Raw genomic sequence first — 16,890 nt, 5'->3', positions numbered from 1 at the left:
TCTAACGCTCTCCCAACTGAACTATTTCGGCACTCTGCAGTTTGTGTGGCCAGAAGTCACGTGGCACCATGCATCGACACGAAGGCGTCATAGAGCCCTTAAAGGAGATTTATAGTCACAGCATTCACTTCTATTTTATAACATCAGCATTGTACCCGCAGTAAAAACAATAGTTATTTTTGACAATCAAATATAAGCTCGGTTCAAAAATCTCCTTTCATGTTGTGATTGTTGTCTGTCTGCTGGCCGTCTATTTCCACAACTTCCTGGATTTCCAGCATAATTTGCAGTTTCTCCTCTGCTGTTTACTTTCAGTTTCTAAGGACTACACATCAAAAAAGTTCTACTTGCTTTCATCAAGTTGTCTAAGGCTAACTTTGGCATTGTCATGACTTTTACTATCTTTCAAAGCCGGCTAGGTCTTGTTCCCACCAGTTTCATTGGTATATTGCAGGTGAGGGCTGCAAAAATGCAACATGCTGGACTTTATTTCCTGAGGTTCTGCAGCGCTATGAGTATAAGTGTACAATCTTCTGACATGTTCTTGCACATTGACTGAGAAAAGCATAAACTGCGGGATGCTGCACAATTGCGTTTCAGCTGCCCCCGAGACCCTAATTGTTATATTCTTAATATCTAAATTTTAATTGGCTTTATTGAAAAGAATATGCATTTTCCATATTTGTTTGAATGATAGGACTTTGAGCTAGTGATACCCAAATGGCCATTCATTGACTGAAAATGCAGGTCAAGATCCTGTCAGAATTTGATGGATTTTGTAAATAATATATGTTTTGGTTGAAAATCTTCCTATGTAACCGATACTCTGTTTGATTTATGCGTTTATGTTTTAAGAGGTCTGATGTTTGGTCTGAACATCTATCTCACATATATCTGGTTTCATGTTTAAAAGGTTTGGTTCAGTTAAAAACAGATGTTGCTCTTTGTTAGCCCCCGCTTTTCGAAAGGCGGAGAAAAGGGGAGTGTATGGGAGGGATTTGTGTTTGGGCGCGAATTTGAAAGACTGAGTTCATATAGACACAAGGGATCCAGTCTTCTCTCTCTGTTACATTTCCTGCCTCCAAGCCAGACACATCTACTCTTTACACACATCTCTTCCTCCCAAGACACAGCTCTTTTAGGCACACAGAATTACTTCCAAGACACAAGAGGTTAATCGGCCATCTTAAAAACACCAAGACAAAGGAAGCACATGTCTAATGATTTTAAGGACTTTTTCAGATCTTTGAAACAAATGAACTATATTTGAACATTTTTTGCATATATGAAACAACACTAATTCTGAATATGAATGTACTATTTTTGTAAGTATTTTCCAAGTTTATGTGTGTACAATAAAACACACGGTTTTGATTTAAGCTGACTCAAGCAGAAATAATTCCAAAATTCGTCTCACGAGAATCATCATTATTGAAGGCTTTTTATACAATATTAAGCCATATATTTCATTGGCGGACGCCAGCCAGTTTCAATCGTCAGAAGTTTTTGCCACATTCTTCCGTTGAACAGAGGGGAGAAATGTGATGAACAGAAAACTTTGCAATTATTGAAAGAACCTAGAAGAATCGTTCGATTGACGTGTTTGATTGCGTGAAGACCAGAGTATTTTGGATCAGAAGTCTTGACAGCCGGTTTAATTAGAGTCCAGCGGAAAACGGAAAAGTTTTATATTCGGTGAGTACCAAAATATGGAATTTATAAATGTTATAGCTGAAGGAAGTAAGTTAGAATTTGAAGGTTTAGCCAGCTATATTTCAGACACTAAGTTATGGCAATCAATGTATAATCAATGCCTACAGGCAAATAAAGAAATTGAGAAGAATAGATTTTCATTAGCTAAATCTAAGAGAAAATTAAGCAATGTGTTGAAATTAGTTACAGTCTTCAATGCAATGGTTTTTGATATACCAGGAAAACAAAGGCAAAGTGTAACAGAAATTGCACAAACACAGGAGAATTTACATATTGAACAATTAATGATTGAGAAAGATGCATTAGAACATAAAATGAATGCATTATTGGAATCAGTTAAAGAAAAAGAAAGTTGTATTGCTTTTTTAACTCAGAAAGAAATTGAACAAGAGAATGTTATAAGTTTTTTTTTTTTTTTTTAATTCTCTTTATTGATTTTTAATAGATTTACGAAAACAGAACCTTGGGGCATTCCCCGGCTCAAAAGGTACCATGTAAATCGGTACCTAACAACAGGTTATCTGCCTAAAACAGTGCTGTTATCGACAGAAAAACAGATAAAATACAGAACAAAACTAAAAGACAAAACAAAAACTAGATATCACTGCTCAACCACTCCAATTGGATAGATTGTGGAAGGAGAATGTGCAACTCGTCTTCGATGAAGGTGAGGTTTCCCAAGAGGGGATTCTGGTACTAGGCCTAGGACATTAAAAGTTCAACTATAGGGGTGTCACAAGGGACTTAGCAAGTGTTAGCACAGAGGGGGGAGTTAATGGATGTCAGATATACCGTCTATTCTTGAGCGGCATTAGTGGAGGTAGAGTCAAGCCATAGTTTCTATATTTTGTCAAACTTAGCAGTACACCCACGAGAATGGTATGCAACTTTATATAATGGTATTGTAGAATTGACCAGGGCTTTCCAAGAGGTCAGAGAGGGCGCATCAGGTTTTTTCCATTTTAGTGTTATTGCTTTACGGGCGTAAAAGAGTAGAAGTCCTATGAGGGTCTTAGTTGCTGTGCGGTGCGCCAACGAGCCCACCAGGCCAAGCAAGCAGACCGGTACAGTCAGCGGGATTGGGATTGTTAACAGTGAGGTTATAAATTGCGTCACCTCTACCCAGAAAGAGTGCACTTTGGGACAGGACCACAACATATGACAGAGACCGGCCTCCAGGCTACCACATTTCCAACAGCTAGGATAGGCCCCAGGATAAATTTTGTTTAGCCGTTGCGGCGTTAAATACACCCGGTGTAGAATTCGGAATTGAATTAAACGGTCCCTCACTGCCACTAATTGAAGAAAAGGGTATTCCCACATATCCTCCCAGTCCTCTGTATCTAGTTCAGGGAAGTCAGCCCTCCATTTTTCTTGGAGAGTTTCAAGCCCAAAATGCATTGATGATAATAGTGCCTTATATATGGTGGATAGGGGTTTTACCAGCTCATCATTCCGGAGGAGGGATTCTAAAGTGGAGTGAAAGAGTAATGGTGGTTGAGATTCGAATTGGGAAGAGAAGGCATGTCTAAGCTGTAGATATCTAAAGAAGTAACAATTGGGTAAGTCATGGTTTTGTTTGAGAGTGTCAAAGGGAAGGATAGCCCCGTCTTTATATATATGGTTGAGTATCCTAATGCCCCTTGTTGCCCATAAGCTCGGGTCAGGTATAGTGTGAAACTCAGCGAGGAGCGGGTTGAGCCACAAGGGGGTATCCGGGGACCATCTGTTTGGTTCTGTTTTATGTTTACAAACTTGCAATTGCCACACCTTTATCACTGAAGTCATAGAGTGTGTGAGAGTCGCTGGCGCTCTGGGGCCTCTGTATAGTGCATTTCTCAGTGATTCAAAGGACCCCAGCGATGCTGCCTCCAGCACCACCGAGGCGTTTGTATCATCAGAGATTACCCAATTATGCGCGTGGACAAGTAGGGCTGCAAAGAAATATTTTTGGAGGTCTGGACAGGCCAGGCCCCCCTCCGTCCAGGGTCTACGGAGGATAGACCTGTTAAACCTGGGGGATCCAGACCTCCATAGGAAGGAAGAGAGGATGGCATCTAATTGTGTAAAGAATTTTTTGGGTATCCATACTGGAGTGTGTCTGATGATGTATAGAAAAATAGGGAGGCACTTCATTTTGAATAGGTTTATTCTACCTAGAAGAGATAGGGGCAAATTATCCCAAGCTCTTAGTTTAGATTTGAGGTTTGATAAAAGGGGAGTAAGGTTCAAGGCAATAAAATCCGTCACCTTGGGGGTGATGTTGATCCCCAGGTAACGGATCTTCGAGGCCCAGGACAGGGGCAATGAGGGGTCCGCCGCCTGCCCAGCCGCTGAGTCGATAGGCAGGAGTTGGGATTTTTCCCAGTTGACTTTCAGTCCCGATAAAATTGTAAAACGAGAAAAAATATTAAGAGCTTCTCGAAGGGAGGGCCCAGGGTCGTTAAGAAAAAGCACCAAGTCATCGGCGTATAAAGCTAATTTTTCAACTATGGAGCCCACTCGTATGCCTACCACAGCATTAGCGTTACAGATGGCAGTGGCTAGTGGTTCCATCACCAGGGCGAACAAGAAAGGGGAAAGTGGGCACCCCTGCCTAGTTCCCCGTTGTATCTGGAACTGTTCTGAGAGCATGCCCCCTAGTTTAATTTGTGCTGTCGGGGATTTGTATAGAATGGTGATCCATTTACAGAAGGTGGGGCCGAATCCGAAGGCTTGTAGTACTATATGCATGTAATCCCAAATGACTGTGTTAAAAGCCTTCTCCACATCCAAGGCCACCAAGACCCTAGTCTGGGAGGAGGTTGGAGGAAGCTGCAAATGTGTCAACACTCGTCTCAAATTTATGTCTGTGGATTTTCCAGGCATAAACCCAGTCTGATCTATGTTGATAAGGGAGGGTAATACTTTAACCAATCTAGCAGCGAGAATCTTGGCCAGGATTTTTAAGTGAGAATGTTATAAGTTTGCTTAAAACGCAATTATTGCAAGCTCAGTCTTCTGCACATGCTCAGTGTTTAGCTTATGAACACGTGACAAAGTCAGAGGCGAGGGATAATGATGCTGATTCTGGATTTGACTCAGTGGGGTCATTTGAGGAGGTTAATGTTTCCTCAGACAATGAAAGCGTGAAGTCTGTTGATTTGAATAATAGTAATATTCAACAGAAATGTGAATTTTCATCGCCATATACTCAAAGAAAGGTATATGAAAAAAAACAACTCTTAAATGTTTAGTTTGCAAAAGAGCGGGTCACATAGCTAGGTTTTGTGTGATTGGTAATAATAGCGATATACAAAAGAGGTTGTATTATCCGAAAACGATGCCAAGGCGCTATGAAGTGTATTCTGTGCGTTGGTGTAGTAATTTGAGGTATAGAGGCCATAATAATCAAACTAATTTCCCTTTTAAGACCCAAATGCAAAGATTGCAAACTGCAAATAGTCCATTAAGACAGGAAAGGTATCACTATGTATCATATAACACTGTGAAAAACAATGTTAGCAGTCCTTAAATGAACTGCATGGATGGTAAGGATTTTCTGGTTATTGATTTTTTGCTATGGATAATAAGGTTATGATTTGAGGTTCAGCGATTTGGTTTTTATTTGATATATTTTTAGTATTTTCAAGGCTAATTCTTTGGATTATTAATTTTTATTAATTTTTCCCAGTTATGATTATTATGATTTTAATTTTTCATGTTTTGTCCAGATGGAACATTGAGAGGTTTAGTTCATCTGATAAGGGGGTAATTAACAGCTTTGTACTCAATTAGCAAAGGATGCAGATTTGTATGGAGAATTAGTGATTTTAACCTGAATATGGTCAAAATTATGTTGTGGAAAAAACAAATATAAGATTTTCCTTCGTTTTCAGAGGTTTAAAAGGTGATAAATCAATCTTTTCTTCCTCATCGGATGGTATAAGATCTATATTTTTGTTAATGATAACTAGATCTAATATCATGACTTAGATGGATTTTCTATATTTTAATGTACCACAACACCTACAGGTGGAATTCACTAAATTTAATTATGACAGTTTAGATCACTTTGGTAAGCAAAAATTGCTTGAAATTCTTAAAGAGAAATTCTATTGGGACAAATTGGTAAAGACAGTAGACAGAGTAATTAAATATTGTCTAATCTGTGTACAAAGATATTTTAATTACTGACAGGATATGGATGGATTAATCATGTTTTTCTAGTTTGAGGTATACTAGCAAATCTCAGTAGTGATAGAGGATTCCATTTTATAGGTAAAATCATGCAGGTAATGTGTAAAATCTTGGGAATAGGACAGAGATTTCATGTATCATATCATTCACAGTTTGCAGGTACAGTTTTGTCAGTTACAGAGTATTCTTTATTTGATTTAATGACAGGAAGAATTATTTTGTCACTTGTGTTTCACAATGAACGTTTGGTTGGCAATATACAGCAAGGATTGTTAGTGCAATGCTTGTGATTTGAGAAGGGATATTAGGATGTTATTTAAAGGTATTGAATGTCATTCAGAAAATGATATTTCTTTTTGGTATTTTGTGCTCCTTTTGCATAACAGTGTTTTGGTTATAGATGATACAGGACAATTTGAACAGAATGGTGTTACATGCAGTTACTTGTATAAAAAATGGTCCTTCCACACATTTTTAAGTTTGAGTTAAAAGATCATAATTTCTTTATTTTACAATATTCCCTGTTTAGGAGATTATTAAAAGACAATTTGTATATATACTGATATGTAGTATTTGTTTTAGAAGTTTAAAGAAACTTGTATTGTATAAGTTAAATGGTTACTCACAGAGCACATAGCCCGACCCTTAGGAATTTGAGAGTGATGTAACACCCACCTTTTTAAAAAGGAGGGGGGGACTACTCATTGAGAGTCTGCATCTGTGGGACTACAAGACAAAAAAGAACCTTTCTGAATAAGAAAGGAGGGGGTTTGTTTTTTTAGGAGTAGAATGCCTGTAACAGAGTTTTTTGACAGACATGCACTCCAGTAGATGTTGCAACAGACATTCACTCCAGTATACACAAGACACATATACAGTATGAGAATTGCTGTTATATCCACACACACATATCTGATTCTTGTAACATTTTGTTATTTTATTATTAAAACCAAAATTATCTTTTATTCAAGATAAACGGTTTATCAAGATTGATAATTAAGAACGGAAAGATTTATTTAAATCAAAAATTAGATGCTGTTAGCACAAGTTTATACAGAAAGAAATATGGTGATCAAAGAGTTGCCATGTGTAAGGTCACACCCAGAGATGGTGAGATACATGTCACAGGCAGAATTAAAGGTTCAGGAGAAGTGGACCATGGCAAAGTAATTGGGAAGGTCCATTTGACATTTTGGATGTTCAAGGGACAATGGTAATAGTTCAAGGATTTCTCAATTTAGTGAAAAAGCATGTATAAATAAAAATGTGGGTATAACAAATGTAATATTCTGAGATAAATGATGCTGCTTTTATTTTTCCTAGGAATGAATTATATTTCATTAACCTGGAGGAATCATGGATTCCAAAAAAAGAAGAAAGATGACAGTTCAACAAAAGAAAGTGTTAAAGAGAGAAGATTTATCATCATCACAGGATTCATCTTTTCCCTAGTGACAATTTTATCTGTGGTAAAATATATCACAAACTGTTCCAGCTATGCAGAGGTTAACAGGATTGAAGAATTACACAACAAAGTCATTACATTATTCAGAGACAAAAAGAGATCTAGACACTGATATCAATATAGATGACAAAAGTGATAAAGACATTGATCTTAATACAAATGACAGAATATAATTCTAGATACGTTGATAACAATACAGCTGAAGAATTGTATGGATATGTATTTGTAGGACAGGGATATGATTGCTGTATGGAATTATATTTAATTCATAGTAATAATGTTGAGGTCAACGTTAAAATAGAATCCAAAACAAATTTTGTTAAAATGCTGGGATCTTATAGGTTAAACAACAGAACCCGGAACTTTTGAATGTAATATATTGGGAAGGAGTTTTTGGTCAGTATTTGTAAAAGGTAACAATCTTTGAACATTTTTTGAAGATAATGATAGTTTGCATTTGATATGTAAAACAAAAATATATGTACCTCAGGATTCATTGGTAACTTGGAAAAGGAACAATGAATTTTTGGGAAGTTTTCTTCACAGTTCTACTATGATAATTCATAAAGGAATTTATGGTAGTGTGAATTGGATCAATAATACATTTGTTTATCAACAAATGAGAGTATCTTTGAATGATACTGGTATATATGAATGTTGCATATCAATAGTAAATTATCCAATGAAATGTGCGAAGGCAAGTGTTGTTGTAAGGTCTCCTAGGAAAACTCCATGGGTTGGTAAGAAAAGTGTCTCAGCAAATCCATTTCAGATTAACCATTTCCAATCCAGAACTCTTTTGAGAGAAGGAAATTTTGTCATTATATTGTGGAACTTTAATGTTTTAGAATGGAAAATTTCTACAAGGTTTCCACAATGTCAAGGACATTTGGTTAATATGGAATTGGGTATTGAAAGATGATTTGGAATTAATAATAGAAATCATAACAGAAATAAGCGTGGTATTGTTGAAGGTATTTTAGGAGGGATTGGCACAATTGGGAGTATTACTAATAGTATGGACATTAATACTTTAAAGTCTGATCTTGAGACAGCTGGTTTAGTGGGTAGTAACCGGATTAAAATACAGAGGAATTTAAATGAAATTTTAAAAAATATGGTTATTAAAACAGCTAATATAATGGGTCCATCTATTTTACATCTTCAAAATATTACTCTTGATTTAATGTTAAGTGAACAATATTCTCATATTGCCAGAGCATGTTTAGAGATCCAGACTGAATATTCCACTAATTTTAAAATAATTGCACAAGCATTTCAGAGTGGAATAACCCCTCTTGGCATTTTACAGAATTTACCCAGAGAATATGTATATGCTATAAATCATACAGATTTATGGGTAAATAAATGGATAGGATATAAACAGGATGTTTGTTATAGTTCTTCTATGATTCCAATAGCAGGACAAGAACAAATTTCGGTTCCAATCACTGTTTTGGGATTACCCGTCAGCAATACACAATTATTATATTATAAATTACAGTATACAGATTTTGCATTTAACAATGAAAATTCTGAATTAGAACAATTAGATTTGTCATCATGTTTACAATTTCAGTCTAAAGTTATCTGTTTACCTAATCAAGATAAAAGTATTTTTCATTCTTGTTATCATAATCATACATTATGTTCAGCAAGAATAGAAAAAGTTGAAACAATTTCTGAATTAATTACTCGTGTAGATAAAAAGAAGGTTTGCTTCCAGATCATGTCAGATACAGAAAGGGTTAAAACTTTTTTCTCTTCTTGTACAAATACAGAAAACCTAAATCAAGGCTTGTATTGTACAGAAGGAGACATTGTAGCAATGAGTATTAATGGGTTTAGAACAAATTTAACAAATATGCTTATGAAAAATATAAGTGCTCTTCCCACACAATATAATATATCTCAGATAGATGAATTTCCTTGGGAAGAATGGGCAAATGTAATTCATAAGGATAAAGGTTTATTGATAGCTTTGGCTAAGGAACTTCAGAATGCAGAAATATTGTTTAAACATGAACAAGGTAATTTGCAAGAGATATCTCATCAATGGTCAGAATTTTCAGGAAGTAATTGGTGGAAAAAATTTAGTAATAGTGTATCAATTTGGGGAAAAATGTCAATAACCTCAGCAGCAGGAAATATTTTATCACATCCTATAGTTATTCTTTTTATTATTATTATGTTATTCATTATATTCCAGTTATGTTTGATGTTTAGAATGAAAAAATTATATTATCGAATTAGAAATGAAATCAAGAAAGGAGATGATTTATTGCAAAATAAGCTTAAGAGAAAGATGGGTTTTGGTATTGCAAACTCGGTTGGTGATGGAAATACATTTGGAGTTATTGGATCAAAGTCTGAATGAATGGGACATGGATGCTATGAATGAATTTTAAAACCTTGAAAATATGATTGTTATTCATATTTCAGAGGGGAATGTTATATTCTTAATATCTAAATTTTAATTGGCTTTATTGAAAAGAATATGCATTTTCCATATTTGTTTGAATGATAGGACTTTGAGCTAGTGATACCCAAATGGCCATTCATTGACTGAAAATGCAGGTCAAGATCCTGTCAGAATTTGATGGATTTTGTAAATAATATATGTTTTGGTTGAAAATCTTCCTATGTAACCGATACTCTGTTTGATTTATGCGTTTATGTTTTAAGAGGTCTGATGTTTGGTCTGAACGTCTATCTCACATATATCTGGTTTCATGTTTAAAAGGTTTGGTTCAGTTAAAAACAGATGTTGCTCTTTGTTAGCCCCCGCTTTTCGAAAGGCGGAGAAAAGGGGAGTGTATGGGAGGGATTTGTGTTTGGGCGCAAATTTGAAAGACTAAGTTCATATAGACACAAGGGATCCAGTCTTCTCTCTCTGTTACATTTCCTGCCTCCAAGCCAGACACATCTACTCTTTACACACATCTCTTCCTCCCAAGACACAGCTCTTTTAGGCACACAGAATTACTTCCAAGACACAAGAGGTTAATCGGCCATCTTAAAAACACCAAGACAAAGGAAGCACATGTCTAATGATTTTAAGGACTTTTTCAGATCTTTGAAACAAATGGACTATATTTGAACATTTTTTGCATATATGAAACAACACTAATTCTGAATATGAATGTACTATTTTTGTAAGTATTTTCCAAGTTTATGTGTGTACAATAAAACACACGGTTTTGATTTAAGCTGACTCAAGCAGAAATAATTCCAAAATTCGTCTCACGAGAATCATCATTATTGAAGGCTTTTTATACAATATTAAGCCATATATTTCACTAATCTGCTCTAAACAACTTTCTATACCTTCCCCTTGGTCTTCCTTTTCTTGTCAGGAAGCGGTACACCAAAACAAGCATGTGCAGTTGCAGAAACCCGGGATCGAACCAGGGACCTTTAGAGCTTCAGTCTAACACTCTCCCAACTGGGCTATTTCGGCCTCTTGTGCTAACTGTTGCCTACAATTGTGGGGTACCATGTGCTGGTGTGAAGGGATGCTATTGATGAGTGCAATTTTTATGTCGTTGCATGTTGCCGGAAAAGAAAACAGGCAGCAAGATACTTGACTTTGTTCCAGGTGAAACTAAGCAACCACTCTGTTATGACCAAAAGGCACATGGGAAGCGAAAGAATCAAACACGCACTAGCCTGATTAACAGGATAGACAAACAATCACACGTAGTGGGATCTTTGTTAAAACTACAACGCTTGCCGAAACCCAGGACCTTTAGATCTTCAGTCTAACACTCTCCCAACTGAGCTATTTCGGCCTGTTGTGCTAACTGTTGCCTACAATTGTGGGGTACTATGTGTTGGTGTGAAGGGATGCTATTGATGAGTGAAATTTTTATGTCGTTGCATGTTGCCAGAAAAGAAAACAGGCAGCAAGATCCTTGACTTTGTTCCAGGTGAAACTAAGCAACCACTCTGTTATGACCAAAAGGCACATGGGAAGCGAAAGAATCAAACACGCACAGGATAGACAGGATAGACAAACAATCACACCTAGTGGGATCTTTGTTAAAACTACAACGCTCGCCGAAACCCGGGATCGAACCAGGGACCTTTAGATCTTCAGTCTAACGCTCTCCCAACTGAGCTATTTTGGCACTCTGCAGTTTGTGTGGCCAGAAGTCACGTGGCACCATGCGTCGATACGAAGGCGTCATAGAGCCCTTAAAGGAGATTTATAGTCACAGCATTCACTTCTATTTTATAACATCAGCATTGTACCCGCAGTAAAAACAATAGTTATTTTTGACAATCAAATATAAGCTCGGTTCAAAAATCTCCTTTCATGTTGTGATTGTTGCCTGTCTGCTGGCCGTCTATTTCCACAACTTCCTGGATTTCCAGCATAATTTGCAGTTTCTCCTCTGCTGTTTACTTTCAGTTTCTAAGGACTACACATCAAAAAAGTTCTACTTGCTTTCATCAAGTTGTCTAAGGCTAGCTTTGGCATTGTCATGACTTTTACTATCTTTCAAACCCGGCTAGGTCTTGTTCCCACCGGTTTCATTGGTATATTGCAGGTGAGGGCTTCAAAAATGCAACATGCTGGACTTTATTTCCTGAGGTTCTGCAGCGCTATGAGTATTGGTGTACAATCTTTTGACATGTCCTTGCACATTGACTGAGAAAAGCATAAACTGCGGGATGCTGCACAATTGCGTTTCAGCTGCCCCCGAGACCCTAATCTGCTCTAAACAACTTTCTAAACCTTCCCCTTGGTCTTCCTTTTCTTGTCAGGAAGCGGTACACCAAAACAAGAACGTCCAATTGCCGAAACCCGGGATCAAACCAGGGACCTTTAGATCTTCAGTCTAACGCTCTCCCAACTGAGCTATTTCGGCCTGTTGTGTTAACTATTGCCTACAATTGTGGGGTACCATGTGCTGGTGTGCAGGGATGCTATTAATGAGTGAAATTTTTATGTCGTTGCATGTTGCCGGAAAAGAAAACAGGCAGCAAGATCCTTGACTTTGTTCCAGGTGAAACTAAGCAACCACTCTGTTATGACCAACAGGCACATGGGAAGCGAAAGAATCAAACACGCACTAGCCTGATTAACAGGATAGACAAACAATCACACGTAGTGGGATCTTTGTTAAAACTACAATGCTTGCCGAAACCCGGGATCGAAGCAGGGACCTTTAGATCTTCAGTCTAACGCTCTCCCAACTGAGCTATTGCGGCCTTTTGTGCTAACTGTTGCCTACAATTGTGGGGTACCATGTGCTGGTGTGAAGGGATGCTATTGATGAGTGAAATTTTTATGTCGTTGCATGTTGCCGGAAAAGAAAACAGGCAGCAAGATCCTTGACTTTGTTCCAGGTGAAACTAAGCAACCACTCTGTTATGACCAACAGGCACATGGGAAGCGAAAAAATCAAACACGCACTAGCCTGATTAACAGGATAGACAAACAATCACACGTAGTGGGATCTTTGTTAAAACTACAACGCTTGCCAAAACCCGGGACCTTTAGATCTTCAGTCTAACGCTCTCCCAACTGAACTATTTCGGCACTCTGCAGTTTGTGTGGCCAGAAGTCACGTGGCACCATGCATCGACACGAAGGCGTCATAGAGCCCTTAAAGGAGATTTATAGTCACAGCATTCACTTCTATTTTATAACATCAGCATTGTACCCGCAGTAAAAACAATAGTTATTTTTGACAATCAAATATAAGCTCGGTTCAAAAATCTCCTTTCATGTTGTGATTGTTGCCTGTCTGCTGGCCGTCTATTTTCACAACTTCCTGGATTTCCAGCATAATTTGCAGTTTCTCCTCTGCTGTTTACTTTCAGTTTCTAAGCACTACACATCAAAAAAGTTCTACTTGCTTTCATCAAGTTGTCTAAGGCTAACTTTGGCATTGTCATGACTTTTACTATCTTTCAAAGCCGGCTAGGTCTTGTTCCCACCAGTTTCATTGGTATATTGCAGGTGAGGGCTGCAAAAATGCAACATTCTGCACTTTATTTCCTGAGGTTCTGCAGCGCTATGAGTATAAGTGTACAATCTTCTGACATGTTCTTGCACATTGACTGAGAAAAGCATAAACTGCGGGATGCTGCACAATTGCGTTTCAGCTGCCCCCGAGACCCTAATCTGCTCTAAACAACTTTCTATACCTTCCCCTTGGTCTTCCTTTTCTTGTCAGGAAGCGGTACACCAAAACAAGCATGTGCAGTTGCAGAAACCCGGGATCGAACCAGGGACCTTTAGATCTTCAGTCTAATGCTCTCCCAACTGAGCTATTTCGGCCTGTTGTGCTAACTGTTGCCTACAATTGTGGGGTACCATGTGCTGGTGTGAAGGGATGCTATTGATGAGTGCAATTTTTATGTCGTTGCATGTTGCCGGAAATGAAAACAGGCACCAAGATACTTGACTTTGTTCCAGGTGAAACTAAGCAACCACTCTGTTATGACCAACAGGCACATGGGAAGCGAAAGAATCAAACATGCACTAGCCTGATTAACAGGATAGATAAACAATCACACGTAGTGGGATCTTTGTTAAAACTACAATACTTGCCGAAAGCCGGGATCTTTAGATCTTCAGTCTAACGCTCTCCCAACTGACCTATTTTGGCCTGTTGTGCTACCTGTTGCCTACAATTGTGGGGTACCATGTGCTGGTGTGAAGGGATGCTATTGATGAGTGAAATTTTTATGTCGTTGCATGTTGCTGGAAAAGAAAACAGGCAGCAAGATCCTTGACTTTGTTCCAGGTGAAACTAAGCAACCACTCTGTTATGACCAAAAGGCACATGGGAAGCGAAAGAATCAAACACGCACTAGCCTGATTAACAGGATAGACAAACAATCACACGTAGTGGGATCTTTGTTAAAACTACAACGCTTGCCGAAACCCGGGATCGAACCAGGGACCTTTATATCTTCAGTCTAACGCTCTCCCAACTGAGCTATTTTGGCACTCTGCAGTTTGTGTGGCCAGAAGTCACATGGCACCATGCGTCGACACGAAGGCGTCATAGAGCCCTTAAAGGAGATTTATAGTTACAGCATTCACTTCTATTTTATAACATCAGCATTGTACCCGCAGTAAAAACAATAGTTATTTTTGACAATCAAATATAAGCTCGGTTCAAAAATCTCCTTTCATGTTGTGATTGTTGCCTGTCTGCTGGCCGTCTATTTCCACAACTTCCTGGATTTCCAGCATAATTTGCAGTTTTTCCTCTGCTGTTTACTTTCAGTTTCTAAGGACTACACATCAAAAAAGTTCTACTTGCTTTCATCAAGTTGTCTAAGGCTAGCTTTGGCATTGTCATGACTTTTACTATCTTTCAAAGCCGGCTAGGTCTTGTTCCCACCGGTTTCATTGGTATATTGCAGGTGAGGGCTTCAAAAATGCAACATGCTGGACTTTATCTCCTGAGGTTCTGCAGCGATATGAGTATTGGTGTACAATCTTTTGACATGTCCTTGCACATTGACTGAGAAAAGCATAAACTGCGGGATGCTGCACAATTGCGTTTCAGCTGCCCCCGAGACCCTAATCTGCTCTAAACAACTTTCTAAACCTTCCCCTTGGTCTTCCTTTTTTTGTCAGGAAGCGGTACACCAAAACAAGTATGTCCATTTGCCGAAACCCAGGATCGAACCAGGGACCTTGAGATCTTCAGTCTAACGCTCTCCCAACTGAGCTATTTCGGCCTGTTGTGCTAACTGTTGCCTACAATTGTGGGGTACCATGTGCTGGTGTGCAGGGATGCTACTGATGAGTGAAATTTTTATGTCGTTGCATGTTGCCGGAAAAGAAAACAGGCAGCAAGATCCTTGACTTTGTTCCAGGTGAAACTAAGCAACCACTCTGTTATGACCAACAGGCACATGGGAAGCGAAAGAATCAAACACGCACTAGCCTGATCAACAGGATAGATAAACAATCACACGTAGTGGGATCTTTGTTAAAACTACAATGCTTGCCGAAACCCGGGATTGAACCAGGGACCTTGAGATCTTCAGTCTAACGCTCTCCCAACTGAGCTATTTCGGCCTATTGTGCTAACTGTTGCCTACAATTGTGGGGTACCATGTGCTGGTGTGAATGGATGCTATCAATGAGTGAAATTTTTATGTCGTTGCATGTTGCCGGAAAAGAAAACAGGCAGCAAGATCCTTGACTTTGTTCCAGGTGAAACTAAGCAACCACTCTGTTATGACCAACAGGCACATGGGAAGCGAAAGAATCAAACACGCACTAGCCTGATTAACAGGATAGACAAACAATCACACGTAGTGGGATCTTTGTTAAAACTACAACGCTTGCCGAAACCCGGGATCGAACCAGGGACCTGTAGATCTTCAGTCTAACGCTCTCCCAACTGAACTATTTTGGCCTGTTGTGCTAGCTGTTGCCTACAATTGTGGGGTACTATGTGCTGGTGTGAAGGGATGCTATTGATGAGTGAAATTTTCATGTCGTTGCATGTTGCCGGAAAAGAAAACAGGCAGCAGTTCCAGGTGAAACTAAGCAACCACTCTGTTATGACCAACAGGCACATGGGAAGTGAAAGAATCAAACACGCACTAGCCTGATTAACAGGATAGACAAACAATCACACGTAGTGGGATCTTTGTTAAAACTACAATGCTTGCTGAAACCCAGGATCGAACCAGGGACCTTTAGATCTTCAGTCTAACGCTCTCCCAACTGAGCTATTTCTGCACTCTGCAGTGTGTGTGGCCAGAAGTCACGTGGCACCGTGCGTCGACACGAAGGGGTCATAGAGCCCTTAAAGGAGATTTATAGTCACAGCATTCACTTCTATTTTATAACATCAGCATTGTACCCGCAGTAAAAACAATAGTTATTTTTGACAATCAAATATAAGCTCGGTTCAAAAATCTCCTTTCATATTGTGATTGTTGCCTGTCTCCTGGCACTATTTCCACAACTTCCTGGATTTCCAGCATAGTTTGCAGTTTCTCCTCTGCTGTTTACTTTCAGTTTCTAAGGACTACACATCAAAAAAGTTCTACTTGCTTTCATCAAGTTGTCTAAGGCTAGCTTTGGCATTGTCATGACTTTTACTATCTTTCAAAGCCGGCTAGGTCTTGTTCCCACAGGTTTCATTGGTATATTATTGCAGGTGAGGGCTGCAAAAATGCAACATGCTGGACTTCATTTCCCGAGGCTCTGCAACACTATGAGTGTTGGTGTACAATCTTTTGACATGTCCTTGCACATTGACTGAGAAAAGCATAAACTGCGGGATGCTGCACAATTGTGTTCCAGTTGCCCCCGAGACCCTAATCTGCTCTAAACAACTTTCTAAACCTTCCCCTTGGTCTTCCTATTCTTGTTAGGAAGCGGTACACCAAAAATTGCTGGTGCAGTTGCCAAAACCTGGGATCAAACCATGGACCTGTAGATCTTCAATTTAACGCTCTCCCAAGTGAGCTATTTTAGCCTGTTGTGCTAACAGTTGCCTACAATTGTGGGGTACCATGTGCTGGTGTGAAGGGATGTTATT

The 16,890-nt window shown here is 38.8% G+C and overlaps 1 long non-coding RNA gene and 7 other non-coding genes across 8 annotated transcripts; 1 reads left to right on the top strand and 7 right to left on the bottom strand.

Annotated features, from left to right (window-relative positions):
• The first annotated feature begins 191 nt into the window (after nucleotides 1-191).
• Nucleotides 192-10,566, top strand: LOC141139557 (uncharacterized). Its single transcript, XR_012243770.1, has 2 exons — nucleotides 192-1,695; nucleotides 7,216-10,566. It is a non-coding gene; the product is annotated as an uncharacterized lncRNA (long non-coding RNA).
• An 848-nt stretch (nucleotides 10,567-11,414) lies between these two features.
• TRNAF-GAA (transfer RNA phenylalanine (anticodon GAA)) lies at nucleotides 11,415-11,487 on the bottom strand. Its single transcript has one exon. It is a non-coding gene; the product is annotated as a tRNA-Phe (tRNA).
• A 671-nt stretch (nucleotides 11,488-12,158) lies between these two features.
• Nucleotides 12,159-12,231, bottom strand: TRNAF-GAA (transfer RNA phenylalanine (anticodon GAA)). Its single transcript has one exon. It is a non-coding gene; the product is annotated as a tRNA-Phe (tRNA).
• Nucleotides 12,232-12,501: 270 nt separating this feature from the next.
• Nucleotides 12,502-12,574, bottom strand: TRNAF-GAA (transfer RNA phenylalanine (anticodon GAA)). The gene has a single exon. It is a non-coding gene; the product is annotated as a tRNA-Phe (tRNA).
• A 1,002-nt stretch (nucleotides 12,575-13,576) lies between these two features.
• Nucleotides 13,577-13,649, bottom strand: TRNAF-GAA (transfer RNA phenylalanine (anticodon GAA)). The gene has a single exon. It is a non-coding gene; the product is annotated as a tRNA-Phe (tRNA).
• A 601-nt stretch (nucleotides 13,650-14,250) lies between these two features.
• Nucleotides 14,251-14,323, bottom strand: TRNAF-GAA (transfer RNA phenylalanine (anticodon GAA)). Its single transcript has one exon. It is a non-coding gene; the product is annotated as a tRNA-Phe (tRNA).
• A 671-nt stretch (nucleotides 14,324-14,994) lies between these two features.
• On the bottom strand, nucleotides 14,995-15,067 carry TRNAF-GAA (transfer RNA phenylalanine (anticodon GAA)). Its single transcript has one exon. It is a non-coding gene; the product is annotated as a tRNA-Phe (tRNA).
• Nucleotides 15,068-15,337: 270 nt separating this feature from the next.
• On the bottom strand, nucleotides 15,338-15,410 carry TRNAF-GAA (transfer RNA phenylalanine (anticodon GAA)). Its single transcript has one exon. It is a non-coding gene; the product is annotated as a tRNA-Phe (tRNA).
• Between the last annotated feature and the right edge of the window lie 1,480 nt (nucleotides 15,411-16,890).

The sequence above is a fragment of the Aquarana catesbeiana genome, linkage group LG04 (assembly GCF_042186555.1).
Source record: "Aquarana catesbeiana isolate 2022-GZ linkage group LG04, ASM4218655v1, whole genome shotgun sequence".
In the NCBI taxonomy this organism is placed as follows: Eukaryota; Metazoa; Chordata; class Amphibia; order Anura; family Ranidae; genus Aquarana; species Aquarana catesbeiana.
This window is presented reverse-complemented; position numbering and strand designations above follow the sequence as displayed.